Source organism: Danio rerio, chromosome 20 (genome assembly GCF_049306965.1).
Source record: "Danio rerio strain Tuebingen ecotype United States chromosome 20, GRCz12tu, whole genome shotgun sequence".
NCBI classification, from domain to species: Eukaryota; Metazoa; Chordata; class Actinopteri; order Cypriniformes; family Danionidae; genus Danio; species Danio rerio.
In genome coordinates this window covers 5,557,153-5,577,454 of record NC_133195.1, presented here as the reverse complement: position 1 = coordinate 5,577,454, position 20,302 = coordinate 5,557,153, and the positions used below count along the sequence as shown (strand labels likewise).

Sequence of the window (20,302 nt, the reverse complement as noted above, 5' to 3'; positions counted from 1 at the left end):
GTCCTGTCAGGTGCCTTTACTGAAGAAAAGGCCCAAATACTCGAATTACTGAAGTAAAAAATTCAAGAGATTTGCACCTGTTTGTGCGTTTTTTTTTATTATTATATTATATCTTATATATATATATATATATATATATATATATATATATATATATATATATATATATATATATATATATATATATATATATATATATATATATATATATACAAACACACACGTACATGCATACATACATGCATGCACAATGTTTTAGTTTTTTTATAAAATGATGGAGAAAAATAATAAAATAATAGAAGGCAAAATAAATATTTTCTCTAGACATTCAGTTTGGGCCTTCAAAAAATTTTTGGAGGAAATGGTGGGCTTTGAATTGAAAAAGTTGAGAACCCCTTGTGTATTGCATTATGGACCCTTGGTTTTGTCACTCTGTTAAACGCTGCAGTTTAACAAAAGTGACATTTTTTGACATTTTAGTAGTTTAAAAAAATACAATGTACTCAATGATGTTTTTTATGCCACAAACCCAAACAGTATATCCTTGTAAACTATTAAAAATGCTATTAAAAGTCACTTTTCAAACTTTTCAAGGTTAAAAGTTATCGGATGATATATCAAGGTCCGATAATGCAATTTAAAAGCATAAATAAAAGTTGCAATTATAACCAGATCCAATGTTTTTAATTCTGGGATTCTCTGAACAAACGCATTTGCTGTCAAATACACAACATAACATGCTCTTATCCTGCTTAACTACTGCCAAGAAGCTACTGCTACTGTTTTGGGAAAAAAAAGGAATCTCCTACATGTAAACTGGCTTGGAGAAATTGCCTCTATGTTAAACTTGGTGCGAATTAGATACTATTTGAAAAGAAAACTTGAACAATTTGACAAAATTTGGAATCCTTCTATGTTACCTTGAAAAAAACCTCTCATGATAATGCATAATTTCTGTAATGATTTATATGCTTTGTCATCATACTCTGTTGTTCAAACAGGTGTGTTTTCTTATTTTATTTTCATATTTATTTATTTTTTCCTTTAAATTTTTCTTATTTGCTTTGCCTATGTTGTATGTGGACCAAATATGTAAACAGAATTCTTTCCTTCTGGAATCTATGTCTTCAATAAAACTTATTTGACAAAAATAAATAAAAGCATGAATAAAAAGGGAAAAATAAAAAACAAAATCACAAAATTTGGAAAACTGCTAATTTCTTCGTCTTTTATACTGTATATCAATACCTTTTTAAGCATACTTGGATGTAAACGTTTAAAGGTTAAAGGAATTAAATGCAATACATTTCTAATGCACTTAATCTAGACTCCCATTAATGAAAGCTTTAAGCCTGACACTTGTAATCTAGACTGTTAAAACAAAAGAGAGCGGTAAACAAAGCCTTAGCCATCTGTGCTGCTTATGCTGGAATCTGCCACTGTATTTACAGTATTGCACCATAATACCATAAGCTTCGAGGAATTAGTTCTTGGTCACTGTAAGGGAAACATGCTTTTTAAAGCAAATCTAATTTCAACCTTCCTTACAGGAAAAACAATAGCATGAAATTCAATTCTAAAGAGGACAAACATGAGAGCTAAAATACAGGTCTCTTTCAAGGCTCTGTTTGTGTTGCGCTGACTTTAAAGGCCAGTTTTTTTCCAGCTCTCATTTATTTACCCTTGTAAGCTTTTACAAGCCTCGCCTAACCTTCCCTTCCTCTCTCTTACGAGCCTAGCATTTGTTTTGATAGGGTGGGTGTTCAAAGAATTGACTAAACTGACCTTCTTTCTTTAGTGGTGGAAAACAAGGGCAGATGTTCAGCTATTTTTTTTAAAGCTTGGAGGTCCCTTCTGAGCTCAGTGGAGGGTACATAGAGGGAATACTCACCCACCTGGTTAAAAACTCCTTGTTTACTCCATGAACAAGCATTCTCAGTAGCAGTGTAAATGCAAAGTGTATTTATATACATTTATCATATATGGCCATACTCCCAAGGTGCTTTATAGACATCAGGTGGGAGGGGAGGTCTCTCCACACCACCGCCAGTGTGCAGCATCCACTTGGATGATGTGACGGCAGCCACATGACAATGGCGCCAGTGTATAGAGGGAGTGGAGAGACAGTGATAAAGCCGATTTAGTGGTGGTGATGGAAGGAATTTGGCCAGGACACGGGTTACATCTTACCTCTTTACAAGAAATGCAATGGGATTTTTAATGACCACAGAGAGTCGGGACCTCAATGTCTCATCCAAAAGACGGTATGGTGTTCCCTTCACTATACTAGGGCATTAAGACTCACACAGACTACCTCACTAACACCACTTCCAACAGCAGCCTAGTTTTTCCATGTGGTCACCCGTCCAGCTACTGACCAGGCTCAGCGCTGCTTAGCTTCAGTAAGTAACCGGTCTTGGGCTGCAGGGTGATATGGCTGTGGCGATAGTTGAACTGATGCCAGATACAGAGTTTTAATCAACAACTAAATAAATTGCATTTCTATTGGCTGAAGCATTTTAAGGAACATTATTATGTAATAATAATAAAAAAGAAATCACACATTTAAAAATATGCAAATGTAAAATGTCATTTTGTGATTTGTCACCCATTTTAGTCTCTTGGGCAGTGGTCACCAAACTTGTTCCTGAAGGGCCGGTGTCCTGCAGATTTTAGCTCCAACCCTAATCAAACACACCTTAACAAGCTAATCAAGGTCTTACTTGGTATACTTGAAACATCCAGACAGGTGTGTTGAGGCAAGTTGGAGCTAAACTCTGCAGGGACACCGGCCCTCCAGGACCAATGCTCTAGGGGCTCTATTTTAACGATCTAGGTGCAAAGTCCAAAGGGCAGGGTGCAAAAGCATTAAGGGTGTGTCCGAATCCTCTTTTGCCATTTTAAGGACGGAAAAATACACTCTGCGCCGTGGCGCATGGTCTAACAGGGTTGAGCTTATTCACTTTGAGTTACTATCAGTGTCTCATCTCCAATTCCCTTTAAGAGTCTTGCTATTTACATGGCGGACTTTGTAAGTGGAAAAACTAAACACTTCACTAGTGAGAAAACAGTTAAACAAACCATCTTCAGTGAGAGGATAAAGAAAGAGCCTTCTCCAGTCGGCCTTTACTTTTACTTTTACTTTTTTGTGGATAACGAAACGTGTTCTATGCACAGGCATCCATTAGCATTAGGGCTGGATTAATGCAATGGCTAGGTAAGGCTGAAGCCCCAGGGCCCACAGAAGGAGGGGGCCCTTGATTGGCTGAAGAATTAATTTGCGTGATAATGACACGTGAAACACCTCTTTGCGTTATGCTTTCTCTCGTCGATAATGTGAAGTACTCCTTTCGGTTCGCTTCTCTTCAAAAACAGTGACGCCAGTGCTAAACTGGGGCTCAGAGTGACTGTAGCCTAATCAGAATATTGTATAGCCCTGTTTTACTCACCCATAAGGGTGATCAGATGTCTCAATTTTCCCAGGACAGTTTCTTATTTCGGTACTACCCCGAGAACCGCCAGTCAAAGGTAGGCTAACCAAGCTCGTCATAGAATAAAGAATGTAATTCAAACAGTCTTCATCATTGAGACACTTGTACATGTAGTAACAGAAGCAGGGACAGGTGGAATCATACTGAATAGACTCATAACTGAAGCACCACGGCGGTTACCGCTGGACTCAAACCGGCGTGTGCCTGCACAATCCTTCCATCACGCAATATAACCGAGACAGTGTGTGGACAAATCAAACAGCCCACACAATTATCAAAATATCCATCGTTCCTGAGTATCTATCTCAAGTAAATACACTCGGTTACGCTTTATATTAAGTCTAATTGAAGCAGTTAGAAAGCAAAGATTTTTTATGAATATTTATTTTGCCCCTTATAAGAAAACGAAAGAAATAATATGAAGCAATGAAACATTGGTGCTGGCTTTGATCGCACAATATATCTGATGCTAAAATAAATAAATTAAATTAAATAAGGATGCTACCTTCTGTATCTCAGATGAATAAATTGGTGGTTCATTTTGCTGTGGTGAATAAAAGGACTAAGCCTAAAGAATTTCATTTTATTTACATTTTATTTCTTGGACTGAAACCAACACCTTGTCCCCTAAAAATGTAGATTGTATTATACCCTAAGTCAAATTTCATAAAATCTTATTCCATAATCAGTTTTCTTGAACATTTCTAGTCTCTTAAATCAGCCTGAAGCTGAAAAACAGCAGAAGATGTTAGCTTTTACCCACTACAATATTCTTCTTGAGGGCAAAAGTCTTTTCTTGTTTCTTATGGGATTTTACCTTACCACGCCAGCAGCAGAGCAGACACCTGCCAGCTCTGATCCAGAAAGAAAGCGAAAGACCAAAGCTCCACCCCCGGCTCAGGGAGAGAGTGTTTCAACTGTATCACTCTGTGTATAGTTCCCCTCCTCATCTGCCCTTTAGATTTATGAACTGCAAGGGCTGTGCCTTTTCTCTCGGCAGACTCCCCGACGTGTGTTTAAACTAGATCAGAAGAAGAAGACACCACTAGAATACCAATGCAAAAACAAAGACAAGGCGTCAAAGGCTGGCTTCTTCAAATGTGGGCATAGATATTGGTGCATGTGTAATCAAAGATTTGGAAATCTGAACCTCAATGTTCTATAAAAAGTGCATAAATATGCACTTAAGAGATAAAATATAATAAATTATATAAAGCAATACTCTTTGTGTGACCTATGAAATAGGTGTGGGTATTAAAGTGTATGTGAACGCAAAGTGGGTAAGACTTTTATTTCAGTATGTTAATGTATTTCCAACTGAAATTGAATATTGAGTAGAGGCGGGGCATTCCTTTGCATGTTATTCTTTCATTCTTGCAAACTAACTCTAAGTGGGATTGTGGTTAAAGATATTGATACACAGTTGATATGAAACCTCTCATATTTACATCAACAGAGGAACCGTCACTCCAAATAGCCAGACTTAGATTGTTCGTTCATTCATTCATTCATTCATTTTCTCTTTGGCTTAGTCCTTTTATTAATCCGGAATCGCCACAGCGGAATGAACCACCAACTTATCCAGCACGCTTTTACATAGCGGATGCCCTTCCAGTCGCAACCCATCTCTGTGAAACAGACTTCGATGGTGTACTACCAAAACATTTTTGTTTATTATTATTATTATTTATACAGATTATTTATTCACTTTGCTGGTCACCTATGATGAAAATCTACTTTTGTAAGCTGTTTGGACAGAACTGTGTGTGTGTGTATAGTGCGTCCACTGTCATATAGGAGTGATATAAACCCAACAAGCCGCTTTTTTTTACTTCTTGACATTGAAACGGGACCCAAATCCCTGTGATTGGAGAGTGAGTCCCACCATAACATGATGTGGGAGGGCGGTTTTCTCCGCCCCCTGAATTGATTGACAGGTGCCATGTCTCCATTATAACATGTTTGCACATGTCCACAGAACATTTTTTTGCAAAAGAAACTGCAATTAAAACATATGTTACAGCTCTCTGTGATCAGCTGCACCTCAATAATTAATCTTAGAAGTTTAAAACGTTTTAAAACATTAGTAGTATTAGTGCATGTTAATAATAAAGATCGCTATGTAATTCTTAACCGCTATAATTACCATGGCTGCATAGTGTCAGTAAACGCACATATATGTGTGTCTGTGCTGCAATTGGCATTTGTGTGTGACTCATCGTGTCAGAAAGGCTTGAATAAACGAACTAACTAACACCACAAATACGTCAAATAAAATAACTTGTTATTTTTGACTAGTGACTAGTGATGGGAAGTTTGGATCATTGTACTGACTCAGATATTTGAGTCTCGTTCATCAAGATGAACGAATATTTTTCGAGTCATTTGGTTCACTTGGTTCAGTTTGCCAAAATATTAAAATGTTACGAATTGCTTCCAGACACATCTACAACTAGCCCAAAAGGTTGATCACATGACAAATAAGTCATAAAAAGAATGCTATACGAAGGAGAAAATAATAATTCAGTGTTCACCTGCTCATTTGTCTATGAAGCAGGGGCGGACTGGGACAAAAATTCAGCCCTGGCACTGTAGCCACATCAGCCCACATTACCACACCGACATAGCCCCACCCACGGACACGGACATTCACTATTTATTTTAGTGTACAGATGGTGAAATAATATGACATTCTTGCCAGATTTTGATTGCGTCCGGGTAACCTCCGATTTTATCGGCCCATCTTGAAATCAGACGGCCGTTGCTGATTGGTCCAAATGCTTAACATTTATTATTATTTTTTTTTATTATCATCATCATAATATCACATCTAGCAAGAGATAAAAGCTGCCTCCACGTAAAAATAACACATATAAAAAATAAAATAAAAACTGACCGGCCCACATTTAAAAAATAGTCTGGCCCTTCTGGCATTTGCCAGAACTGCCAGATGGCCAGTCCGCCCCTGCTATGAAGGTTGTAACGACGGGGGATGACACACACAACTGGAGGTAAGATCCACTATGCAGGTTTATTCAGTGTCAGGCAAGCATGGTCAAAACAGGTGCAAACGGGTATATACAGGCAGTCCAGAATCGTAGTAAGTAAACAGGCTATAGGTCGTAAGGCAGGCAGCTAAACAGGAGAACAAGGATTAACAAGGCTGGGTCAAAACACGGGAAACAAGACAGGGAAAACACGTTGTAGTGTTATCATCAGATCAACAAGACTCTGCAAACTGGATGGGTGAATGAGTGGCTTAAATAGTGAGTGCAATCAGTCTCTGACAAGGCTCAGGTGGTGAGAATGTAATCAGTCTAGATGAGTGAGCATGTGTGCGTGTGACCGGAGAGCATGTATGAATATGTAGTCCAGGAGAAGGCGGAAGTGTAGTCCATGGGTTGTTGTGTGAGAACCAGCAATCTCAGTAGAACAATCGCTGGTTATTGTAACAAAGGTATTGTTGTCTTTTTGCTCAGCTCAGCTCACCTCTTCATGTCTTTAAATGTCAGTGGTTGGTTCACGTTACACTGACAGTCACATATAAGCTTAATCTTGAACGACAAAAAGACTTGAAATGAACGATACCACCTGCACAAATGTGCGCACGCGCGGATGAACGAATCACTCCTTGAGAGGACTCGTAGTTCCTGAGTCATATTGAAGATTCGTTCAAAATGAACGAATCGTTCAAGAACGACTCATCACTACTAGTGACCTTATTTCAGCTTCATCGTATCTATCTCCATCACTGACGGCTGTTTATCTGAAGTAATAAATGAGAAGCAGATAAGCATGTGGGATCAGTGGGCGGGGAGAAGCAGCTCATTTGGCTTTAAAACCACAGACTACAAAAACAGCTACATTGTTTTCAGACACCAACATGGGCAGAGTCTACATTATATAACAAATACTCTGATGGGTATTTTGAGTTGAAACTTTACAGACACACAATTTAGTTGTGTTGGGACAAGATGAAGAAATAAAGTTAACTTACTGTAAAAGTTTGAACATAACATAAAACATATTTGATGTAATGGACGGGCTGAAGCTGAAGAACATTCTGAAATACCATTTTTTTTATTGGCTCGAAGCTTATGTCCTTCGGTTCCAGAAAGTCTGGAAACAAAGGTCACTGTGCACCTTGTTTACCCCAGGATGTGTAGTTGACGTTGGGGACCCACTGCTGCTGATTAATCTATCTTGCAGATGGCGAGGGGGGTTTGGATGGGGGGTGGGGGGTTTAAATTAACTCATATTTTTAGGTGACAGAACCAAAATGCAAAATGTCAAGTAATCTTCAGTCAACTTTATAAGATTGTTTAAGTGAAAACAACATTAGGGTTTACAGTGTATGACAACTGGTGTCAGAAGCAGGCCCGGATTGGCTAATCGGTAGGACCAGGAGAATTCCCGGTGGGCCGGTCTATTTTTTGGCCACGAGTGCCGGTGTCCCTAGCTGCTTGCACTCTCAGCATTCGCACTTTTTTCATTTATTTATTTATTTGACCATAGCCTCACTCTTTTTATTCATTATTTTGCCGCAGCTCCGCTCTTTCTATTTATTTTCCCGCACCCACGTGAACAAAATGCAGCCTGCAGGTTAATGATAATGTAACTATCATTCAACCCCAAACAGCGGCACTTTAGTGAATATAAGAATTCGAATAATTATTATTAATGAATATTACACCTGCTCAAAGAATATCACATGATACACTACAATAATAAATCCCCTGAAATTACCTGCGCAACAGTACCGTTGTGGTCCAGTGGTCAGCACGTTGTGTTATGATGCCGCCAACCTGTGTTCTAACCTTACCCGAGTAATTATTTATTTATTTTTTTCATTCAGTCCCACTCCGGCCCTGGTCAGAAGCAAAGATTTCATCCAGAGATTTTGGCTGCATGCTAAAAAGGGAAGTGTTAGGCACAAGCGAAACAGCATATACGGCAGAAGTGAATAAACAGTGAGCTAAGTTGTCAGCACTCTTCCAGGATGAGGCGCAAACAGGCGGGTGTCATTGTGCTGATGAGAATCACGCTGACTCAACTGATTGTCAGATATAAAAGGCTTGATTGCTCCACAAGCACATTTGTAAAAATCCATTGAACAAATCTACAATAAGCAATATAATAGGAAATAAAAAGAAACAGAGGGATGGAGACAACAAGGAGAATAAAACTAAAAGAAATGTGAGAGAAGTAAAGAAGACAAAGAAAAAAAGATAACAATAAGACAACAGAGAAAAAGTAAATAAAATCAAGATAAATTTGTCCCAAGACAAAATGTGTAAGAGGCAGCAGCCACAGATTCCGACCAAACCCCCAAACTGGGTTAAGATAAAGCTGTAGACCAAAATCAGAATAATGAGCAACTGCAAATCATGATGGCTCCAATGTCGACTCATGTCACTAGTTGTTCCCTAGCCCACAAACTACTGTTCACTTCACCCAGGTGTGACATATGGGAGAAATCCCAGCCAATCGACAGAGAACGGGTGCCCAGCAAGTATTTTTGTCTTTTAAAGAAGTCTAATAGATGTCTAAACATAGATGGCTTGGCTAAAACGAGGCAAAATTTGGGCTGTCCATGAAAATCTAATAGCCATCTAAGGGTGCTTTCACACCTACACTTTTGTTTCGGAACGTGTCTCGTTTGCCCAGTTAGCGCGGTTCGATTGGCATATGTGAACAGGGCAATCGCGCTCTGTTCCGCGCCAAAGTAATCGCTCCGAGATCGCTTGAATGAGGTGGTCTCGGCTCGATTGAAACAAACCCTGGAGCGTTTTGATTGCAGTGAGAAAGCGATCCGATCCGAGCGCGGTTATATCACAGTGTTTTATGCATATGTAATAAGCTTACGGCTATATGAAGAGAGAATTATGAGTAGGGCCGGAAGTTTCGCGAGTCTCCGGATGCCTGCAAACGAGTGATGATCTCCCGGTAATCTTGCGTCTCCCTCCCAGTACTCAAATAGGCATCATCGCGCACCCTTCTCACCCCTCCCCACCGCATCTCTCCTCAGACACATCGCGCGTGCGCACCCTGTCAATCACCACCAAACCACCACCTCTCCTGACAGCTTAGCGGGACGCTGCAAAATAAACCCTGACACTGACCAATGTAAGGAGAGTTTACTCGCACATGACTTGTTTTAGCTCTTTTGGTCCGTTTAGAAACTTTGCAGTGTGAAAGCGAACCGCTCCAAGAGCAAAGAGCAACAATGTAACAATTGTAATCTCTGTTTCGGAACAACTGAATCGATTCACTGGTGTGAAAGCACCCTAAGAATAGCCCAAAACTAGACTAGTCATCAAAAGAATGACTACAAGTGTAAAGCCTGTCTAATCTGTATTTGATAACAAATCTATGATAACAAAAAGTTTTGGACTATTCTAAGATGTCTATTAGACATTTATTAAACATAAAATTATTTGGTGGGTGCCTTGTTCAAATCCACAATTTACTCTAGAAAATACAGAGAGGTCACACAACATCATTGGGCAATTTGCAGCAGCTACCCACTTCATAGAGACTGGCACAAGGCAATCAAACAAAGAGTGTCCACACTTACATATTTTTGAACCCAAATCCTGGTGATCCTTATTCCTCAGAGGGTGACAGACCAAAGTAATGCTCAAATAGAGGCTACAGAGTGGACTGCTTGTATAACTACCTGAGGGGGTCTAACATTACTTCCTAAACATATTACTACGAAGGACTACAGCCTTTTTAACCCTTTCCTCCTCAGTTTTTTTTTTAATGTTTCCAGCATTTTTGATGATTTTCACCTTATTTAGGCTCTTTAAATACTTTCCGCAATTAATAAATGAGCATATTATATATGTATTATAAATTACAAATGTCTAAGTCCATCAACATCTACTTGATTAGCTGTATACCTCTGTAAAAGTCCATCGATTAGGCCAATGATGAAACTAGCAGAATGGTGGAAAGTCAAATGCATGTAAGCCTTTTCTAGCACTTCTGAAAAGAATTCTGTCATTAAAATTTGTTTATATTTGTTTTCAGCTCTGAATTTAATCTGACTTTTTAATTATTGAATTATTTAAACATTACAGCATTCATACAACGATTTATTGTTTTTTTCCCTTTTCAAAATATATACTTTGCATGAAAGCATTATAAATATACTCAGCACAATATAATTAAAACAGATTTTAATACAAATTTCAGCAAACAAACACCCTTAATGTGTTTATTCCTTTATTAAGATGTTCATGGTAATGTTTACTTTCACCTTTTCATTTAGGGAAACTTCTGAGGTAAATAAATGATATCTCTGAACTTTAATAATAAATCTAAATAAAATGCTGCGCTTCCTATCTCCAATGGCAATGACTTCTGGGACTTCAAGAGCGAGTTCGGTGCTCAAGTCTGCATCGGTGCGTCCTCAATATCAAAATCACATTCGGAAAGTTTCACACGTCCTCCGTACTTGCGGTCTTGAGCATTGGAAATTAACTTTGTCAGCTGCTGATGACGTTACACAAGAACACAAGGACGCAAGACGAGCGCATATTAAGAAACAGCCATAGTGACTTGGGATCTTTTGATTGGAGGATCATGATTAGCCAATGAGGGCCAGCTGGGTCAATCATGAGCACGTGCTCCTCTCGAAACTAGTTTAAAATTGAACTTTACTAAAAGAAAAGTTACATTCTGCACCTGTGCTTGGCTATTTTTTAGTGGAGTGAGAATACATTGTGGACACTGATGCATCAATTCCCACTATCGGTGCAGTTGTCACAACTTCAGTGGGGAGAGGAGAGAGTTATTACTTATACAAGCACCCACCTCTCTCCAGTTCAGAGGACATGCTGTGTAATGAGATGAGAGTTACTAGCTGCTGTCTTCTACACCCGACAGTTTGGACACTAACTGCTTGGGAAGAAGTTTTTCCTATGCAGAGATCAAAACAGTCTTACCTGGTTGTTCCAGTTCAAACATCCTGTAGGAGAGCTGCATCCTGGCAGGAAGAACTATGTCAGTACGATTTTGACATTGAGCACAGAGCTTGAAAATATCATTCAAACACAAGATGCGATGTCAAAATATGGCGATGACTTTGGCCATGTGCTGTCTGATTTGTGCAACTATTATCAGGTAGGAAAGACTGTTTCAAATCTGGCACGTGGAGGCTGTAACTATTGCCAAAAGTTGCATGACCACTTTGAGAGGTTTTCAAAAAGAGGTAAGGAGCATTAAGTGAAGTTTATTACTAATTTTGCTACAGGAATCTAAAGCTGTGTCCCAAATCGCGTACTTATGCACTATTCTGCGCCATTTTGTAGTATAAATAGTGTCAGTAGTGCGTTCAAAAACACTACTCTAGTAAACTCTAAAAATAATAAGTGCACCTCAATTACCTGGATGATGCACTCAATCAGGTGCTAAAACGAAGTGTGGAATGATTGACACTTCATGCACTCAACGACCGCAGGTTTGCTTACGTAGCTGGAGGGGCGGAGCCAGGCCCGGATTGGCTAATCGGGAGGACTGGGAGAATTCCCAGTGGGCCGGTCCGTTTTTTGGCTGCGAGGGCCAGTGTCCCTAGCTCCAGAATCTGTTGCTCTTAATTCATTTTAAATTAATTTATTTATTTACTTGATCACAGTCTTCTTATTCATTATTTTACCGCAGCTATATATAACCAGCCTGCAGGTTAATGATGATATAACTCAGATGAGTCACCTCTCAATATACAATTGTTGTGGTCAAGTGGTTAGCACGTTAGATTACGATGCTGCTGACCCGGGTTTGATCCTCGTCAGAGTATGTTATTTTTTTTATTTTTATTGTTGACATATAATACTGTTAGGGTTGTTGAACATTTGAAGTTCTAAAGCAGCTGTTTTCTCAAAAAAGACGTGATAGTGTAATTAGACACTGAATCGGAAATGACCTTATTTTAATATAGTCAGTCGTGAATTGAGGTGGTCCGGTCTGAGGCTTGAAACTCCAGGGCTGAAAAGGAGTCCGACTCCGGCCCTGGGAGGAGCTATCGAGCGCACATGTTGGATAACTTTATTTATTTTGTATAGTGAAAGCAAAATTCTTCTACGAGAGCGATTATAGTGCCTCTTGATGGTGGATGCGGTTATACTCATAGCAGGTATTATTCGATAGTTTGGTCATTTATTTTACTGGTTTGGCAACCGTCAAACGTCATCAGGGAAACGGTTTTAATTTCCGCTTAGTAAAAAAACATTTGTTCTCTATTTGGGACGACACTACATACATATACTATGATGTTAAGTGTGTAAGTGCATAAGTACATAGTGCATATGTGCATAGTGTGCCATTTTAGACGCAGCTTAAGTCAGGGGTGCTCAATCTTGTTCCTGGAGATCTATCTTCCTGCAGAGTGCAGTTGAAACCCTGATCAAACACACCTGTCTGTAATTACCAAGTGCTCCTTCAGATCCTACATAAGCTCTGGTCACACTGGACTTTTCTCCACATGGACTTCCATTCACACATGAATGCTTCGGACGGGAAGCGCAAGTTCATGCACCAAGTTTCGCAGTTCGATTCAAGATAAAGGATTCCTGAAACCCTAGGCTAAAATCTGTGGTCTTTGATCGTTGGTTTGACATCTTCACTGACAGCCCCTTAAGACCCGATTTGTTTTATCTTTGCCATGATGACAGTAAATAATATTTGACTAGATGTTTTTCAAGACATTTCTATACAGCTTAAGGTGACATTTAAAGGCTTAACTGGGTTAATTAGGTTGACTAAGCAGGTTAGGGTAATTAGGCAAGTTATTGTATAACAATGTTTGTTCTATAGACTCTAGAAAAAAATTACGCTGAAAGGCACTAATAATTTTGACCTTAAAATTGTTTAGCTTTAATTCTAGCTGAAAAAAAAAACAAATAAGACTTTCTCCAGAAGAAAAAATACTATCAGACATACTATGAACATTTCCTTGCTCTGTTAAACATTGTTTGGGAAATATATTTAAAAAAAAAATAATAATAAATTCAAAAGGGGGCTAATAATTCTGACATCAACTGTATTTAAACATTACAGTATCAGGCAGCAAACATTACCTGATGTATTCAGCCACTGCAAATTGGTAAGAGGGAGTGGGCTAAGAAGAGCCATTTTTACTTTTGTGGTTCTTCTGATAAGTACATGACAGTATTTCAATTAGTTTCAGGGTGTTTCCCTTGATCTTATTGAATGACTCTTCTGCCTCATTCGTCTATTGTACCTTCTCCGGTTGCCCCTTCCTGGTCAGGTCTGTCAGAAGAGGCAGCTATAGAGGAAAAGCTGGGAATGAAGCAATGGTAATAACCTGCCAACCCCAAGAAAGCTTGTACATGGGTCTTTATCATTGACCTAGGTGCTTTTTAAATGGCTGTTTTTTCTTGAAGTTGGACGACGCCTCTTTCAACCCGGTAACCCAGGTACTTTACTTCCGACATAGCTAGATGACATTTGCAGGGGTTGTCGGTCAGTAAAGCCCAGCAGAGTTTGGACAGCACCTTCCAGGTGTTTCCCCCATGTCTCTGAGTGGATTACCACATCACTCTCTACTGAATGGGACTTGCCAGTAACCTTTGGTAAGAACTAGTGTGGTGATATACTGGGCCCTTTCCAGGCACTCCAGGAGCTCGTCCACTAGTGGATTGAGATAGCCGTTGAAATCTGAGACTTCATTGAGGCGTCGGTAATCATTGCAGAACCAGAGGGTATCGTCCAGCTTTGAGACTAGGACAATCGGGCTGGACCACGGACTCTAGAATTGCAAGAAATGGCAACATTACAGAAATGGAATAAATGCTTTACTGTTCCATTTTTTTAAATGTGCTGCAAGAACCAAAATTGGAACAGATGTTTATTTTGAAAAGAAAAACAATAAAAATCATGCTAAATGCATAAAATAAGGTTTGTTGTATTGTTTGCAATGAAATACAAGTCAAAGTAAATTTCGAAATCATGCGTTGTCATCCTGTCTAAACTTTTTTCTGATTTGGGGTTACCCTTAAAAAGATTTGGCGTTACCTAACCCTTGAAAAGATTTGCCGTTAACTAATCCTGAAAAAGAGTAGTGATACTTGCTAAACGAGAGCACTATTACCTAAACCTACAGTAAACTGAGAAAGCATATCAGCTATATAACTTTATCACAGTGATATATGAGGCAATACTGAAGCCAGTTTTTACATCTATTTTTTCCACAGATTTTACATTTTCTTCATTTTTTAAAAAAACAGCATACTGGGTACAGCAGGTGCTTGCTGGCACACTCTGAGAAAAAGGACTGGGTAAAGTGTTCCCAAGGCATCAGGTATGACCCATTTTTTTGTACTAACGCTTCATTCTTCATTTATCTATATGTAATATAAAGCCTTGGAGCATTTACCTGTGAATCAATGAGAAATTAATCAGATCTGACATACAGGAACTGTGTGGCCTCTACAAAATGTGCTTTCAAACCTTTCGACTAAAGGCAAACCCCAGGAAAATGCACATGCACTAAAGAAGTGTTAAACAAGGTCAGTAAGATGTGAGGGGTTTATAAACTCGACACTTCAGCAGTAGAGGTTTAAAGTTGGCCAGTAAGTAAACTTGAGAGACTGTGCATGCTTCCATGACACCAAGTAGTCCTATTTTCAATTTAACTACGGTGTGCTTATAAGACATTCAAATAAAATCTTCTTACATTGATTGCTATGAACAAAACACATGTTTGTATGTCGTAGGAAACAAGCAGTAAAGAAATAGGTATCCACACATGAAAATCATCATTCATTATTTAATCTTCTCGATTTTTGTAATTGTTATTTACTCTTGTCTATATTTTTGTCATTAAATCTTTGTTTAAACATTTTATTTAATGTCATTTTTATTTCAACAATACACCCGCACTCCCTATATCAGGGAGGTCCAGGCTGTGTCTGAAACCGCATACTTCCATACAATATAGTACGCTAAAATCCGTATGCGAGCCGAGTAGTATGTCCGAATTCTTAGAATTCGAAAATCAGTATGCGAGAAGTACCCGAATGACTTACTACTTCCGGCGAGATTCTGGAGTGCGCATCCCATGCATGCTGAGCTATCCCATGATGCCCTGCGAGCGAATACATGAATGGGAGTACTGACGCAAGTAGGTCACGTGACCATGACAAAATGGTGGATGTAGTACGTCCGAAATCCATTCATACTTTTCACATACTGTATAGAACGCACTTTTCTAATGCCCAAGTAGTATGTTTAAATTCAAATGCAGTACCTACTGAGTTGTAGGTGGTTTCGGACACAGCCAGACTCCGTGTCCTGCAAAGTTTACTTCCGACCCCAATCAGACACATCTGGGCTATCTAATCGAGCTCTTACTAGGCATTCTAGACACATCCTTGCAGGTGTGTTGAAGCTAAAATCTGCCGGACACTGGCCCTCCAGGACCGAGTTTGCACACCCCAGTTCTATATAGTCAAATTCTCCATATTAAAATGAATACATTAATGTTCATATTTGAGATCAAAATATTAAAGCATTGCCGTTTTGGTGGCACATGTGAGACAACTAAAAATCATATACAGAAAGTTGCATTCTCATTATATTAGGGTTTTATTATGAGTACATACATTCCCAATAAGTTATAAATCCATTATTTTTTGGTTATAAGAACTTTATTTGTTCATAGACCCTTTTCACATTTCCAAGTAAATGCGGAAATCCACATAGGAAAACTAAAGAAAACAACAAATCTTATTTGCTCAAATAATAAAAAAAAAAAACTCGTTATGAAGAAAAACAATATGTGTCTGGAAAAGCCCGGATTGGCCAATCGGGAGGACCGGGATAGTTCCCGGTGTTACGTTCCATTTTTTTTTCTAGCTGCTTGCACTCTCAGCAGTCGCACTTTTTTTCATTTATTTATTTATTTGACCATAGCCTCACTCTTTATTCATTATTTTGCCGCAGCTCCGCTCTTCTTGTTTATTGTTATTATTCCGGCCACACGAGTGTAAAGGCTGATTTATACTTCTGCGTCAAACGCCGGCGTATGCTACGGCGCTGACGCATAGCCCTTCGCCGTGGCCGTCGCTGACGTGCACCTCTCAAAAAATGTAACTACACGTCGCAACAACGCGTAGCGCAAGCTTTGTAATTGGTAGGCTTGGTAGCGCTGACGAGTCGGGGCGGGACCGAGAGCCGCGCGAATGACGCGAACCCAATGTAGCGATTGTTTACAAGTGTGGAGTCCCGTGAAGGAGCTCCAGATGGAAAGTTTTGTTTTGTGTTTACCTCATAGTTAAAGTTGCTGCACGTCCGCAGGTTGCTGCCTCAAAATGAGCGAGTTTAAGCCACTTGTACATCCCGTAAGTGTTCAGGAAAAGCAAAACAGCAGCGAAGAAACTCGACACAGATGAACATTTACACCTCACTGCTAACTAGCATTTTGGAAGTGTTAATGCAGACCAACAGAGACAGCGCGCAGAAGTATAAATGCACAGCTACGGGCGTTGCTTGCGCCGTGGGTTACGCCGGTCACTTGACGCAGAAGTATAAATCAGGCTTAACAGCGCCATTGTGGTCCAGTGGTCAGCACGTTGCGTTATGACGACGTTGATCCATGTTTGATCCTCACCTGAGTAATTCTTTATTTATTTTTTTTTTTCATTTTTATTGTTAAGACATATAAAACTGTGAGGTTGTTGAACATTTGAAGTTCTAAAGCAGCTGTTTTCTTGAAAAAGACGTGATAGTGTAATTAGAAACTGAATTGGAAATGACCTTATTTTTATATAGTCAGTCGTGAACTGAGGTGGGCCGGTCTAATGCTTGAAACTCCAGGGCTGAAAAGAAGTCCCACTCCGGCCCTTTATCTGAATACCTGGATCCAGATATTTAGCACGCCAAATATCTCAAAGGCATCGGCGACTCATCTGCGATTCTCTCAGATCGCGTCTTTGATAGTAGACTGTGTGATTGTCACTCACGTGAACGAGCACCGATTTGCCTGTGATTTCAGGCATTTGTCGGCGTTTTCTCAAAACCTGTCGGCGAGTCAAAATCGAGGCTAAAATCATGCAGTCTGAGCTCGACATAGTTTCTCGCAAACTTGGTCCACACTAATTACTGCTGTGCTTGTTTTTTTCATCAACAAGTTTTGATCACAACACAAGGATCAAATTACCTGGGTCCAATAGGTAAGTAGCCTTGTAAAAAGTAAATAACATTCCTGTTGATGAGAATCTCTGTGAGTGTGGCCTTACTGCTGAGGATATGGTCTGGAGATGATTGGATCTATTAAAAGTGTGCTTATCCCTGCTGAGGCTGTGTGATTGATCTCAGCTGACACGTCCTTTTACCAACTGTCACATTAATAACTTGGTGTCTCTCATGAGAATGACAGACTCCTCAGTCCTGGGAGCTCACGCTGCAGGATGCTCAAGGTTAGAGCGCTCGCTCATCACAAATCAAGAGCCCAAGTGTCGCTAAACACAGCAGAGCATTCAATTTTCTTTCCTCTATCTACAGAAACATGATGGTGGATGATCTGCTGAACACTGCTATTGCACAGTGAGCAGTACGCGTTCATGTTTTACCCATATTTTACCTTTGTTGTTGTCTAAACTGCACCATTCATTCATTTATTTATCTTTTTGGGCTTATTCCCTTGATTAATAAGGGGTATATGCTGCAACATATGGTCTGGTACTAATCTCTAACTCTTAAATGTATTGGTTCACTTATGTTGTACATTTCTGAATTGGCTTATTTGATTAAGTGAATTGGCATGGAAAATCTTAAACTGATAAATAAATGTAATTCTTGTTTAACCACTTTAACCGGTACCGGGTCTGTGACGTCATCGACTTTCGCTTTAAGATTTAAGCATTGCACCAGACACCCGTAAGTGGTGTCGTTTGAAAGTGTAGAGTCTATATTTTATGCACATCACTTTGGTTTTTATCCTACTGTATAAAAGTTATTTACACTTAAATACACAGTAATTTGGATACCCGAGCTAGATATTTTACATTGGTTCATTTTTATATTTTTTTATATGACACATGTACAAGTTATAGCTCAAATGAAAGCTCTTGCCGGTGCTCATACAGTTCTAGCATTCTTTTTACTGAATCATATTCATATGCCAAACAGTTGTTGAATGAATTGTGGTGTTTCCGTGGCGCAGAAATGTAAACAATACATTCATGATCAATAAGCAGCCCCAGATAGCACAGACAGCTGTCATCTCTTACCTTATGCTGTGCGCCTCAGGGCCATTCTCCTCTGTTTTTGAGGTGATGTGCATAAGTAATCCTTTTATATGTCTGATGTGGTCCAAACACAGTGAATTATGTTTGATCAAAAAAAAGAATAGTGAAATATGAAAACAAGGATCGGTCTCTGTGGCTTGTATAGCACCTCTCATCAGTTGGAATGCAATAACTTTTGCATAGATTATGGTGAGACCTTTTTCTTTTTTCCTATGATTACAAACATGTGCAGGAACCAACAAAATTAATTCTAGCACGCTAGACCACACAGAACCTAAAAGGTACACTTTCAAATTTGAGTTTATTAAAAAAAAATACAAAAAGCGCCTCTTTTTTTAGGTGTTTATTATAACACAGTCGAAATATACAGTTATTTTAAACACTTTCAATAGTGTTTTATGAAAATTCAAAGGGTTTTCTTTAAAATGATACCAAATATTTGCATTTACACCTCTTTTTGGGATTTGGGAAGCTTTTAAATTAGGGTAGGCAAAATCCAGGCGGAAATCCCCAAATAGCAGCAGAGTTTAAGTGGTTAACTCTATCTTATGAAATTATTGTAACTAGTTGATTGTTTAGGCTGATGTTTCTACAGCCTACAACCAGGATTACTCATAGAGCCAGGCTCAATTAATGGAGCATAGGCACAGCATTAGAGACCTGTTGATTTCTGACAATCGCTTAGGATGATATACTCTAGTGGCTAAATCAAAAAATGCTTTATGTATGAGCAAGCATGAGGCAGCCTAATGTTCATTCATTTATTCATTCATTTTCTTTTCAACTTAGTCCCTTTATTCATCAGGGGTCACCACAGCGGAATGAACCACCAACTTATGCAGCATATGTTTTACTCCGTGGATACCCTTCCAGCTGCAACCCAACACTGGGAAACAGCCATTCTTTTTTTGTGTTCACATACACTACGGCTTATCCAGCTTATCCAATTCAACACCCAGAGGAAACCCACTTGAACACGGGGAGAACTCCACACAGAAATGCCAAATGACCCAGCTGAGGCTCGAACAAGCAATCTTCTTGCTATGAGGCAATCGTGCTACCCACTGCATCACCTTGACACCCCAGCCTAATGTTACCTTAAAGTTACTTAAAACTAAATTAGTTTACAGTTATGTCCTCTATCTAAGAACCAGAACTGAATAGGTTGTGTCTGTGAGCAGATCTAACAGGCCAGCATACTGATTCTAAGCGACTTTATTCATTCATTCATTTTCTTGTCGGCTTAGTCCCTTTATTAATCCGGGGTTGCCACAGCAGAATGAACCACCAACTTATCCAGCAAGTTTTTACGCAGCGGATGCCCTTTCAGCCGCAACCCATCTCTGGGAAACATCCACACACACATTCACACACACTATGGACAATTTAGCCTGCCCAATTAGGTACATGTCTTTGGACTGTGGGGGAAACTTGAGCACCCAGACAAAAACCACACGAAGGCAGGGAGAGCATGCAAACTCCACACAGAAACGCCAGCTGAACCGAGGTTCGAACCAGCGACCCAGCGACCTTCTT

General features: G+C 39.4%; 2 long non-coding RNA genes across 2 annotated transcripts; one reads left to right on the top strand and one right to left on the bottom strand.

Moving 5' to 3' along the window:
* The first annotated feature begins 394 nt into the window (after positions 1-394).
* LOC141379543 (uncharacterized) lies at positions 395-3,204 on the top strand. The gene is made up of 3 exons (XR_012396377.1): positions 395-2,402; positions 2,450-2,628; positions 2,815-3,204. It is a non-coding gene; the product is annotated as an uncharacterized lncRNA (long non-coding RNA).
* A 7,696-nt stretch (positions 3,205-10,900) lies between these two features.
* LOC141379526 (uncharacterized) lies at positions 10,901-15,783 on the bottom strand. Its single transcript, XR_012396335.1, has 3 exons — positions 14,694-15,783; positions 13,341-14,531; positions 10,901-13,066 (listed from the first exon to the last, which is right to left on the bottom strand). It is a non-coding gene; the product is annotated as an uncharacterized lncRNA (long non-coding RNA).
* Positions 15,784-20,302: the final 4,519 nt, after the last annotated feature.